Raw genomic sequence first — 13,747 nt, 5'->3', positions numbered from 1 at the left:
AAGGACTTAAATAAAGCATGTCTGAATGACTCTTTTCTATTGCCTAACATCGATCGCATGATTGGTGCCACAACCGGCCACGAGATTCTTACCTTTCTCGCCGCCTATTCTAGGTACAATCAGATCCAGATGAACCCAGAAGATCAAGAAAAGACTTCTTTTATCACTAAGTCTGGGACCTATTGTTATAATTTAATGCCCTTCGGGCTAAAAAATGTGGGAGCTACATATCAACGCATAGTTAACAATATGTTCGATAACAAATAGGTCAATCAATGGAAGTTTACATTGACGATATGTTAGTTAAGTCTCTGCGCGCAGAGGACCATTTGGCTCATTTGCAGGAAACATTCGAAATCGTGAGGAAATATAACATGAAGCTCAACCCCGAGAAATATGCTTTCGGGGTCAGTTCGGGCAAATTCCCCGGCTTCATGATGTCAAAATCAGGGAATCGAGACCAACCCCGATAAGATTAAGGCCATCAAAGACATCACCATCATGGACAGTGTAAAAGTTGTACAAAGATTGACCGGACGGATAGCTGCCTTGGCTCTCTTTATTTCGAGGTCATCGGATCGGAGCCACAGGTTCTTCTCCTTACTCAAAAAGAAAAATGACTTTGCATGGACTCCAGAATGTCCACAGGCATTGGAGGAATTGAAACGATACTTATCGAGTCCACCTCTTCTCCATACTCCGAAGGTAGATGAGAAGCTTTACTTGTACTTGGCGGTGTCCAAGATAGCGGTAAGTGGTGTTCTGGTTCGAGAAGAGAAAGGTACGCTATTTCCTGTTTATTACGTAAGTCGAACCTTAGGAGATGCTGAAACTAGATATCCACACTTAGAGAAATTGGCACTTGTATTAGTAATCACATCTAGAAAATTAAAGCCTTATTTCCAGTAACACCCCATATGCGTGATAACCATTTATCCACTCCGAAATGTTTTGCACAAGCTCGAATTATCAGGTCGATTGGCCAAATGGGTTGTTGAACTTAGCGGGTACGATATCGAATATCAACCCCGAACGACCATCAAGTCTCAAATTTTGGCGGACTTCGTGGCCGATTTTACGCCAACCCTCGTACCTGAAGTAGAAAAGGAACTTCTACTAAAATCAGATACATCATCGGGGGTATGGACACTCTTCATGGACGGTGCCTTGAATATGAAAGGGTCATGGCTCGGTATTGTTTTGAAACCGCCCACGGGCAGTATTATTAGACAATCTATTAAAACTACCAAATTGACTAAGAACGAGGCCGAGTATGAGGCCATGATTGCAGGTCTCGAGCTAGCTAAAAGCTTGGGAGCGAAGGTCGTCGAAACTAAATGCGACTCTCTACTGGTAGTGAACCAGGTAAACAGAACCTTCGAAGTTCGAGAGGACAGGATGCTAAGGTACTTAGAAAAATTGCAGGTAACCTTGCACCGTTTTAAAGAGTGGACTTTATAACATATACCTCAAGAACAAAACATCGAGGCCGATGCACTTGCCAACTTGGGATCATCGGTCGACGAAGATGAGATCAGCTCGGGGACTGTCGTCCAGCTCACGAGGTCTGTGATTGAGGAAGGGCATGCAGAAATAAATTCTACCAGCTTAACCTAGGATTGGAGAAATAAATATATCGAGTACTTAAAGAATGGAAAGCTTCCATCGGATCACAAAGAATTAAGGGCCTTACGAACTAAAGCTGCTCGTTTCACATTAGACGAAGAACGTTCGATGGTCCATTGACAGTGTGCTTGGGACCGGGAGATACTGACTATGTTCTGCGAGAAATCCACGAAGGCACTTGTGGGAACCATTCTGGTGCCGAGTCACTAGTTCGAAAATTCATCAGAGCAGGATATTACTGGGATAGCATGGAAAAGGACTCTAAGGAGTTCGTTCGAAGATGCGATAAATGTCAAAGGTTTGCACCGATGATCCACCAGCCCGGCGAACAACTTCACTCGTTCCTATCCCCATGGCCATTTATGAAATGGGAAATGGACATCGTCCGCCCTCTGTCATCGACCCCAGGTAAAGCTAAGTTTACTTTATTTATGACTGACTACTTCTCTAAATGGGTCTAAGCACAAGCCTTCGAAAAAGTTAGGGAAAAAGAAGTGATAGACTTCATATGGGATCACATCGCATGCCAATTTGGGATACCCGCAGAAATAGTATGTGACAATGGCAAATAGTTCATCGGCAGCAAGATAACGAAGTTCCTCGAGGATCATAAAATAAAGAGGATAATATTGACACCGTATCACCCTAGTGGGAACGAACAGGCTGAATCAACAAATAAGAGTATCATCCAAAACTTGAAGAAAAGGCTAAACGAAGCCAAAGGGAAGTGGAGGGAAATATTGCCTGAAATCCTATGGGCATAAAGCTGCACTTGTTCGAATGGCAGCACAAAAGCAACAAATTGAAAGGTACTACAGCAGAAGGACCAACCTTCGACATTTCAGAGTCGGGGACTTAGTCCTAAGGAAAGTCACCATTAACACTCGAGATCCTAATGAAGGGAAACTCGGCCCTAATTGTGAAGGACCCTACCAAATCTTCGACATAGTCGGAAAAGAGTCTTACAAACTCGGAACGATGAGCGGCGAACCATTGCCAAATAACTGGAACATATAACTTCTCAAGCGATACTACTGCTAAGGTATGACTTTCTCTTTTCTTTCGTTTATATATTTAGAACTAACTCATTGCAGGAGTTCGACCTAACACATCGAGACCTCAGGTTTTAAAGTACGCGTTGCACTCTTTTTCCCATAGATCAATTTTTATCCCAAATGGGTTTTTCCGACAAGGTTTTTAACGAGGCAACAACTATGTGCTACATGAGGATAATTCAACATTATCCAAGGCTTCTTTGCAATCAACTTCGAATACTGGGGGGCATCACTCTCGGAAGATATGTGTTCAGGAAATGTACCTCGTGTCAATGGGTCTCGACAGGAAAAATTTGTAATGGGCCAAACGGTCGAATGAACCGTGTCCATATAGATTAGCCGAGCCCTGCCAACAAGACATGTATGCATGTATAAATTATTCAAAGAAGCATTCTTTTTTCTCGAACATCTCATGTTTCGAAGCAAATTCTCTACTATACAAATCGCATACTTATGATTCTTATCTATTATGCAAAACTAACACTTGTGAAAAATGGCTCAAGAGCCAAGCACAAATATACTTCGAACGCTTGGGGACTGCATACTCGAGTTACCAAAATTCGAAGTCACAAGACCTCAAAGATGCGCCCCTCGATATATAGGCCGAGGCCACCATACTCGGGGACTAACATTTCTAACAAGTTCGAAATATTATCGGGAAGTAAGTCCAAGAGACATACCCAAAGGCTACGACCACATTAAAGGCTACAGCCATATTAAAGGCTACGACCAAAATAACGCGGCTCGGAGACGTCCGAATTCCGCAATAAACAAAAGGCCTTCAAATACTTTAAAAAACCGGTTAAATAGGCTACCCTCGGTAAAGCAATTAAAAAAGGGATTCGATAAATCAGCCCTCGAATAAATAAAAGGCTTCGATAATATCAGCCTTCGAAAAACTCCAAGGGGTATCAAATTATCTTAACACAAACATGTTGAGACACAAAGAAAAATGGGGTTCGATCATCAAACCCACAAAAAACCCTACGTATATAAAAAAACACATGCTAAGGCATAAAGAAATTTTCACTAAGTCTTTTAGCCGAAAAAGAAAAAATAATAGCCATTTTTGAGGCCAAATCGGCCCAATCTAAAGAGCCTAAGGGCCAATACAAAGAGCCTAAGGGCCAACACAATTTGAATTCGAGACCTTGTTCTCACTCGATTCGGACCCAAGGGTTCCGCTAACCCGAGCTCGAATAGAGTCAATTATAGCTCGAAGTTTCACCGAAAAACCCTAAGGAGTATACTACTATAAACTCAAAACTTACCCATCATTTAATGGAAGCCTAAGGGTTTGCTTTATCCTAAGTTCAAAATTCGTTCGAACTTGCCGATAAAAATGATACGGTCAAGTCACCCGAAATTAAGTCTCGAACATATTCCCGAGCTCGGGGACTTACCCTCATCTAACTAAAAGGAAAACCTGAAGGCCCACTCCGAATTCGAACCAAGGTTCACTCGGTTACCCATCACTTGGTGAAAATCCAAGGGTTGTTTTATTTTAAGTCCGGAACTTGCTCTCTAAGATAATATAGCAATGGCATCGATAAACCCATCCGAAGTCTCGACGTATTGTTAGCTCGAGGATTCGTTTTTAAAACCTAAGGGTTTCAGTTAAAATTTTCATAAGGCAAAGTGGAATCTACCACGAATCAGAGACAAACTAGAGAAGAGACTTGTTATTTACAGAAAATTCTTACAAGGGCCACACAGGGTCTTACACAAATAAGATACAAAAGAAGAAAATCCTAAAGGCCTAATCCATCCCCGGGAGCCACATCTTCAAGAGCCACTTCTTCGGAGGCCTCATCCCCATCTCCTTCGCTCTCGGACCTGCTGACGGAGTCTTCATCATCAGAGAGTAAGGTTGCGGCCTCATCCTCCAAAGCTTTTGCATTCTCGATATCAGCTGAGAGGTCGAAACCACGAGTATGTACTTCCTCGAGAGCTTCTCTCTGAGATTGCCGCCCAACATGATCGAGAGCACATGACAATCTAATTTCGGCAGTAGCAGAGATCTCCTGTGCCCGAAGATTGGCAGCCTCGGCATCAGCTCGATAAGAGGCCACAAACACCTCTGCCTCAGCCTTAGTCTTTGCAAGCTCGGAGGCCAACTTGGCCTCAACCTCCTCGATCCTCCGGGCCTGGGCCAGACTTTCCTCCTTCACACTCTGGAGTTGGCGCTCGGCTGAAGTCAATTGGGCCCGAAGTGCATCCTTCTCCGAGGCAAGATGCTCCATATGTTTTCTCCACCCAAGGTTTCGGCCTCCTTCACCTTTGCATCCTCTCGAAGTTGTTCCACCAGCTCACACTCTTGTTGAACCTGCAAAACCAAAAAGTTAATTGCCAGAAATAAAGTTACCACATAACATGAGCTCAAGAAATTACATTACTCGTTCGATGAGTTCGGTCTGATCTCGATGAGCTCTTATGAGTTGAGCTCGGGGGGTCATAATCTCCTCTTCCTTTTGAACGTAGAGGAGTTTGAGGCCATCCCTCCCCTCCACGAGTCTCTTGAGCTCGGCCTCACATCGGGATAGCTCAGCCCGAAATTTGGTAGATGCTTCTCGGTGGAGCACCATGGCCTGTACACAAAGAAGAGAGTCAGGTTTGAAAAGATATGGAATAAACACAAGTGTAAATACGAAGAAAGGGAACTTACTTGTTTTAGGAACCGCTGAGCCTCGTCGAAAATAAATGAAGCATCCGGGTCAGGACCATCCTCGACCCCTGCAAAGCAGTCCCGGAATATATCGTTCCCTTCGTGGGCCGGCCCCACATCGGGAGTCTCCATGGGCCGAGCCTCTTGGAACTTCCCTTCGGAGAATGTGGGGCCAACCGGCGAATTACCGATGTTGATTATCCCAAGAGGGTCACTTGGGATATTATTTTCCCTTTGAAGGGCCTCGGAGCTAGACCCTTCAAGCACACCCATCGGTTGTTCATCACGACGGGTGGCGTCCTCACCGCCCGATTGCTCGGGGACCTTGCTCGGATCTGCTGCCACGGTGCCTTCGATCCGAGATTGAGCCGCTTCGATAACCACCGGCTCCGCAGAGTCAGTGCTTCCTCTATTTCGAACTACCATCTGGCAGTCGTCATCTTCACCCTCTTCCTCCTTCTCTTGTAGCTGCTGAACTCCGTCGATACGAGGAGCAGGGGCTCGGCTTTTGACTTCCGAGCTTTATTTTTCTTTGTGTTGGGGGTATCGGAAGGAGGAGCCCTTCTCATCTTCCTCTCTTTATTTGGCTTCGATGCCTCCTCTTTCCCAGGCGGAGGCAGCCTCATAGCAATGTTTTCACCGAGACCTATACAAAAAGAAATCAAGTTAATAAATAAACTGAGCTCACTGTGGTTCTTGGCCTCCCACCGACCCCTGGCAAAGTTATGCCAACGACGTTCGACATAAGAAGAGGTTGAGGCCAGCTGTCGGACCCAGCCTTCGAGGTCCGGAATTGCACTGGGGAACCAGGGGGAAGCTGCACCATGAAAAGAGAACCAAACTCAGAATGGGACAAAAAAAGATAAAACGGATAAAACGATGAACGTCAGTAGAGAAGTTGCTCTTACGTTTCATGTTCCATTCCTCGGGGAATGGCATTTTCTCGACCGGAATTAGGTCGGAGGTCTTGATTCGGACAAACCGGCCCATCCATCCTCGGTCCTTGTCTTCGTCAATACTAAAAAGTAGCGTCTTCGTGGCCCGATGCTGGAGCTTTATCAACCCACCTCGATAAAGGCGAGGGATGTATAACCTTATTAGATGGTCGAGGGTGAAAGTTATTCCATCGACCTTACTCGAGAAGAACCTGATCAAGTGGATGATTCGCCAAAAGGAAGGGAAGATCTGGCCAAGGGTCACTTGATACTGACGGCAGAAATCGAGAATGACCGGGTCTACAGGACCCAGTGTGAAAGGGTAGGTGTACATACTCAAGTACCCTTTCACGTAAATGGTGATATCCTCCTCAGGGGAAGGAACTACCACTTCCTTGTTTTCCCAGTTACAGTTCTTTTTTACCCGCTCGAGATCGCCTTCCGATATTGAGCAGATATATCGGGACATGGGCTCGCATCGGCCCGGAACTGAAGAGGGTCTGTCGACTTTGAAGTCAGAAGTTAGTTCGACTAGCCCCGGGACACACTCCTCGATACAAGGTTCCACCGGCGTTTTATCACCGGCCGACCGGGAGGAGGAAGATGAAGCTTTTTCTTATCGCGGCACAGTCTTGGAAGTTTTCGCCATTTGATATGTATAGAAGGTCGAAGAAAGGTATGAGATTCCGGTTAAAACAACGGCGGCGTAATAGGCGACAACAGAAGGAAGATGAGAAGAGTTAGAAAGCTGAGGGATTTAATCAAAGCAAGAGTAAAGTTTGAATCAAGGAAGGGGGTGATATTTATAGGCCTGAGGTGACGGTTCGGTGACACTAATGGCCGACCAATGCCTGACATGCATTGATGATTTGGGGAACCGAACCGACGGTACGTTTCGGTCACATCCATCGCTTACGTCACGAAGACGACGTCATGATAGGGTGCAAAGGAATCGAGGCTCAAATCGTTTCTTATCATTTTATTCTAAGAAATGCGGGGACTATCTGTATACGGTAAAAATCGACTATGTCCGATTTTATGGGCTCGTGGGACCGCCTCGAGATTAAGCTTATGATGAAGCGAGCTCGAGCTCGAAGATACGAAGGCCGAAGGATCGAGATTGGGCACGACCAACGTCGAGCAACGGAATAACGAGATATCGACGAGTGACCATAAATCTCGACGAGAATCTCGGAAGTGACGGAACCGCTAACGGCTATTAATATCAATCATGGATTTTATTTCCGAAATTAGAGTTATACCTTATTTAGGATTCATCTACTATATAAACAGGAACCCTGATCATTTGTAAGGGGATGCACTGACTCAGAAATAATACTGCGCTACTCTTTTCTCGCTTACATTTTTGCTACTGTTCTTATTGCTCTTTACATTTGACCTCGAGCCAGTCCTAATCAAGGTCGACATACTGCTATAATACTGGTTTGATTTATCTTTACAGTTCAATTCATTTATTTAATTAATCATTTATCAATTGACATTGAATCAGATCACGTATCCTTAAAACCACATTACAAGTTTAATTGTTACTCATATTTTCGAGGTAAACAGAGCAATTTTTCTGAATATTTTTACGTGGATACATGTTTCGGACTTTCTTTCTAAGTCAAACTTCATTTTTCTATTTTTTAGATAATTTTGATAGAAACAAAGATTTACTTTCAAGCAATCAAATAAGCACTTCGAACTGTTCAATAAATTGGGAGAAATTCAAAAATAACTAGATTTACAAGTGGTCATTCAAAAATAGCCATAGTTTCAAAAGTAATTGAAATTTAGCCACTTTTCATGCCGAAAAAATACTCAAGTATATTATACCGGAGTTCCAGCACAAGTATACTGGAACTCCAACATAAAGTACTGGAATTCCAGCATAAATATACTAGACTTTCAGCATAATATACTGGAGTTCCAGTATAATATACCGGTCCTACATAATATGCTGGAAGTTCATACACAGGTGCTCCAATCTCCAGTATATTATACTGGAACTTTCCGTATGTTGGAGTTCCAACATAATATGCTAAAATTTCATACATAGGTTCACCGATTTCTAGTATATCATACATAGAATATTTTTTCAGAAAATACTTTTTAGAAAATAAATTTTTGCATATATTTTTGCAATTTTAAAGAATATTTACATAAAAATCTTATTCTGAATCGAAAGTAATGGATTCAATTGAACCCGTTGGTAACACACTACATCCGCCCTGTATGGCATTGCCTTTTGATCGGACCCGTTGTCCGAATAAGAAGGTTATTCTCAGAACAAATTGGAGCTGAGGCAAATTCCTTAAGAAAGTCTGTGACTATTTGCCATTTTCTTTACACAGCCTGGTCCTCTTATCCACTACTCGTTGGTGGTTAACCAATTTCAAGCGTGTGCTTTCCAATATGTGATGTAGTTGTTATCCAGCTTCATGAGTGCACTCTTTATTCCTGAAATACTGTGCAGGCTAAGTTAGTTCTTTTGTTCCGAATGTGTTGTAGGCACACCTCTTTTATCGTTCAATTATGTAAGCAATTTTACAAAAAAGTTTGCAATCAGCTTATCCTGAAAAGCCAGAGTAGTCACACGTATAACTGGGAGTACCTGCAAAGAGAAAAAGGAGCAAACATATTACAAACATAGGCACATGTTAGCTGAAAAATAACACTTGCTATATTAACTTTTTATCCAACTGTATATACACCAAAATACAAAGGTAAATATGGGAAAAATTCTATGAATCACTTATTTATGAGACATAATTAACAATTTAAGCCATCTGATAAAAAATTAAAGGCAAAACAATATACTTTGCAATAAAGTGTGCATCTCGAGGATGTACATCTATTAAACGACAAAGAGAACTAACTGAAGAAGATTCATAATAAGCACATATGGTCAAGCACTAAACATTCAAGCACCCATAGAAGGAAAAGAAGAAGTGAGAACTCAGTAGCGCTTACAACCCAAACCCGCAGAAACCAAAGTAAACCGAGAAAGACACAAGTTAAGTTGAGGCTTTGATCAGAGGGAAAAGGATTAAAGCAGAAAGAGGAATTTTCTCAAACACCTAGTAAGAGAGCGGAGAAGGAAAACACAGAATTAAGAATTAGGTGCAAACAAAATCTAGAGAACGAACAAGAATAACAGAATTGGTACCTAGCAGAAGCACACATAAGAGCAGAAAATGCAACCAAACTGTATACCATGCTTGTCAAAGATAAGAGAAACAATACAAGAACCAAAAAAGGAAACATAAACTACAACTTTTTTACTATCTGCAAGAATATATGCAAAGAAAACTTACAAGCATGCTATGTTCTGCAGTTCTGAGTGCTCAAATTTTTAAGTTGTAGATTCTATACTCTCTCCCATATTAGCAGTATCGTTGTAATTATTTTGACAGTGTTATTTTCTGTAACAAGCTAGCAGAATAAACACTTAAGTATAATTTGTGGTGTCAGTTTAGGGTATCACAGGTATTACAGAATGTTTAGAAGAGGAGATGATGTTGCACACTGCTAGATCTTTATAATAGATTGTGCAACTGATTATTGCTGGAGGACTCAAAGATCACATTTTAAAATAGCTGGAACATGTCTTTTCAAAACGACGCCACGCAAAAGCTAAGTCCCGTTTACGTTATACAAAATAAGAAAGGTTACAAGATCTTTACACTTAATAAGAGGTGTTAGGTATCCATTTGAACCAAACTCATAAGACGAAATTGCTATAGCATGCCTATGGCTAGAAAGGACAGCAATGTAAAATATTTAATTCACTGTTTCACCGGTAACAATAACAAAGAACTACCAAAAATGACTATCATTAATTCCTTTTCAGCATAAAGTCACCTTTATCTGTATGATTAACGGATGCAAAACAAACCATCACCTGTGTATATTAATCATTAGTAGCAGAATAACGAACTTTTTCAATTACAGGATTTACCTCTGTTGGATTGAATTGGACTGATGAGTTGTGCATGTTTACTATGTCCAGAATTGTGCAAGATGTGTCACACAAGAAAATATTAGTCTTTAACAGGCTCAATCTATTATCCAAGTCGGAGATGGTTTAACAGAAAACAAATTATAAATGTCAAATCTACGAAAACAGAAAAAGGCACAAAGTGGATGCAAATAGTTTAAATATGCAATCAGATATCTTAGATCCATTTAGGAACAGAAATGGAATGCAAATGATACAGTTGCACCATATGGTAGCAGAGAATACCTTCGTAATGGTAGGACCAAAAATATATAGCTCAGAATCAAACTCTTGCAAGCGCGCAACCTCTATAGCATTCCCAGATAACAGATGCACTGGAAATTGGTTCAAGCTGCGCTTCAAGTGACTTCAACACCACAATACCATTAAATCCAGCTCATATAACACATGTGACGATAGAGTAAACAATAATACACCAAGAAATACAGCATCATCTACTCATTTATTTACTGTAATTTTGAAAGAATTTTAACTAAATTTGCTAGCTTGCCTCTGTAATAGATAAATAGAAGAATGTGGAAACTAAAAAGAAATAGATAAGTGGAAGAAAAGGGAGAGTATGAATTAGTAGAGAACAATTAGGCACCACAGGAATAAAGTTAATAACATAGTGCTGACAACATTACAGAGCCAAGAATACTAAAAGTTTATTTGCTCAACTACTCTAGGATTACAGGCACCAAATCCCCTAAGCATTCACAATTATCAAGATAAAAATATGTATGTTTTTTTTACCTTCAGAGGGTCAAAATACTAAGTAGAAAATAGTGACCAAAATCTTCCACAGAACCAACCGGCCAAAATCGTGATGTATTTCCTTCAGTAAGCAAAGTGTCCAATTGCAATGGTGTACAGTTGCACCATATGGTAGCAGAGAATACCTTCGTAATGGTAGGACCAAAAATATATAGCTCAGAATCAAACTCTTGCAAGCGCGCAACCTCTATAGCATTCCCAGATAACAGATGCACTGGAAATTGGTTCAAGCTGCGCTTCAAGTGACTTCAACACCACAATACCATTAAATCCAGCTCATATAACACATGTGACGATAGAGTAAACAATAATACACCAAGAAATACAGCATCATCTACTCATTTATTTACTGTAATTTTGAAAGAATTTTAACTAAATTTGCTAGCTTGCCTCTGTAATAGATAAATAGAAGAATGTGGAAACTAAAAAGAAATAGATAAGTGGAAGAAAAGGGAGAGTATGAATTAGTAGAGAACAATTAGGCACCACAGGAATAAAGTTAATAACATAGTGCTGACAACATTACAGAGCCAAGAATACTAAAAGTTTATTTGCTCAACTACTCTAGGATTACAGGCACCAAATCCCCTAAGCATTCACAATTATCAAGATAAAAATATGTATGTTTTTTTTACCTTCAGAGGGTCAAAATACTAAGTAGAAAATAGTGACCAAAATCTTCCACAGAACCAACCGGCCAAAATCGTGATGTATTTCCTTCAGTAAGCAAAGTGTCCAATTGCAATGGTGTCAAATGATTTGAACAGCTTGGACATTTACATTAACACTTATTGTACTTTTTCATTTTATTTTGTAAGTACACTCTGTGCATCTTACTAATAGGAGTAGCAAGAGTACTTAGTCCTTCATATGGAGGTTGTTGTGCTATAATGTGTATAACTGCGAGGAAAGAAACCAACACAATGAAAGAATTGGATAAGATTACCAAGTATAGACGATATCCTCAAATAAGGGTAACGATGGAATTGGAAAATTTTAGAAAGTCAATAAGTCATCCATGTACTAAATAGATTCTTCATAGTGCTTATATATGGATTGCATTGTGAAAACAATCATACTGTGTAGACATCTCAAGCTCTAAAAATGAAGCAAACAAACAAAAAAACGGATAGATAGCCTATGATATTTGTAGAACATTGGAGGAAAAGGATAATTTCAAATGGATGAACACTTAATCACAGAAGTTTGATTGTGGATTATTTAGTAACATCTAATAAACCCTCCTCCTTAATCGGGGTTTGGGACTGGTTGTGTTGTAGTATAACTGAAATACAGGTGGAGTTAAAATTTTGGTTATTTGGTTCTCCACGTAGAGTTCATAGGAATTATAACAAAGTTTTTGGTGGAATAAGGCTCAATATGGTAGAATTAACACTTAAGTACAATAAACCCTCTCAGATATATTTTCATCCGAAGTTGTCAATGAGATGTTTAAAAAAGGCATAAATTATATTTTTAATAACACAGAATACTCTATCAATTAAAGATTCTATCTAGTACCCACCAAGTTAAGTTCTGTCACCGCACATAATTTATCTAAAATCAAAATTAGCCGCCCGTTCTCCTCCCAAGCGGAGCAAGAAATTAAATTGGCAAACAAATAATAAACATTTAGTAAAAACTCTGACTCATTCAAGAATTTCCTCAAACGCCTAAAGAGCAAAGACAACTCCGCATATTAAACTTTCTATGCAACAAAGACCTAGCATCCCAAGAAGAGCGAGGGGAGAGAAGATCGCAGTCGCAAAGGAGTTTGAAGATTGTTAAACTTTTCAGAAGTTGCTAGACTGATACACAAAGCGTTAAAATTGGATGTATCTCAGTGCTCCCCTCCTAACCATATTCTTCTAGGAAAAAACAATTTACCGCCAAGACTATAGAATTAAACCCAATTATTCCACAATCGAGAAATTAAACCCAACACAATAGTAGAAATCTAGAAAAAGGCCTAATTCATTCAAGAATTGCCTCAAACACCTAAAGAACAAAGGCGATGGAGACATTGAACTCTCTGTGCAGCAAAGCCCTAGCATGCCATCAAAGATTAAATAGAGAAACAAAGATGAGAAGAAGAAAACTCACAAGAAACAATGATCCAAAGAGGAAAATTCGCGAAAGTGCAAAGATATGATCAGGGAATTTGCAACAGTGGAGCTTTTGAACTATTGCTAGATTAGTACAAAGAACAAAGCGCTTAATTTGTAAAGAACGCCGCTTCTGCCACGTTTCTCAAATTAAGGCAGAAGGACAATATTACCCTCGTAAAGACCAAGCAGACATGTCGTCCAGGTGCCTCCTAACTCCCCTTTATTAGATAGTAGAATTTAAACTTTTAATTACGTCATATTACTGAATTCAATTAATACTTAGACATTATTATAATAATAATTAATATTAAAATATTTTATCAAAGCATTATCTAATTTGCTATTATTATTATTGTTATTATTATTAGGGAAAAGGCCAAAAAATAATCTTGTGGTATTCGAAATGAATCAATTATAACCCCCGTTTAAATTTGAGTCCAAAAATGACCTTGCCGTTATAAAATTGGTCTAATAATGCACTTGTGTTATTCAAAATGGATCAATTATAACCCTCATTTAAATTTGAGCTCACTAATGACCCTGCCATTAAAAAATGGGTCTAATACTACTATTTTTCT

The 13,747-nt window shown here is 40.1% G+C and overlaps 1 long non-coding RNA gene across 3 annotated transcripts; it reads right to left on the bottom strand.

Annotated features, from left to right (window-relative positions):
• Positions 1-8,393: 8,393 nt before the first annotated feature.
• LOC107832252 (uncharacterized) lies at positions 8,394-13,320 on the bottom strand. Of its 3 annotated transcripts, none has more exons than XR_012703076.1 (4): positions 13,165-13,320; positions 11,041-11,961; positions 10,531-10,651; positions 8,394-8,898 (listed from the first exon to the last, which is right to left on the bottom strand). It is a non-coding gene; the product is annotated as an uncharacterized LOC107832252 (long non-coding RNA). The 3 variants fall into 3 exon arrangements; XR_012703075.1 differs by having other exon boundaries at positions 10,531-11,307; positions 11,697-11,961; XR_001658530.2 differs by having other exon boundaries at positions 10,531-11,961.
• Between the last annotated feature and the right edge of the window lie 427 nt (positions 13,321-13,747).

This window comes from Nicotiana tabacum, chromosome 19 (genome assembly GCF_000715075.1).
Source record: "Nicotiana tabacum cultivar K326 chromosome 19, ASM71507v2, whole genome shotgun sequence".
Classification (NCBI taxonomy): Eukaryota; Viridiplantae; Streptophyta; class Magnoliopsida; order Solanales; family Solanaceae; genus Nicotiana; species Nicotiana tabacum.
Note: the sequence above shows the minus strand (reverse complement) of the source record. Positions and strands in the feature narration are given on the sequence as shown.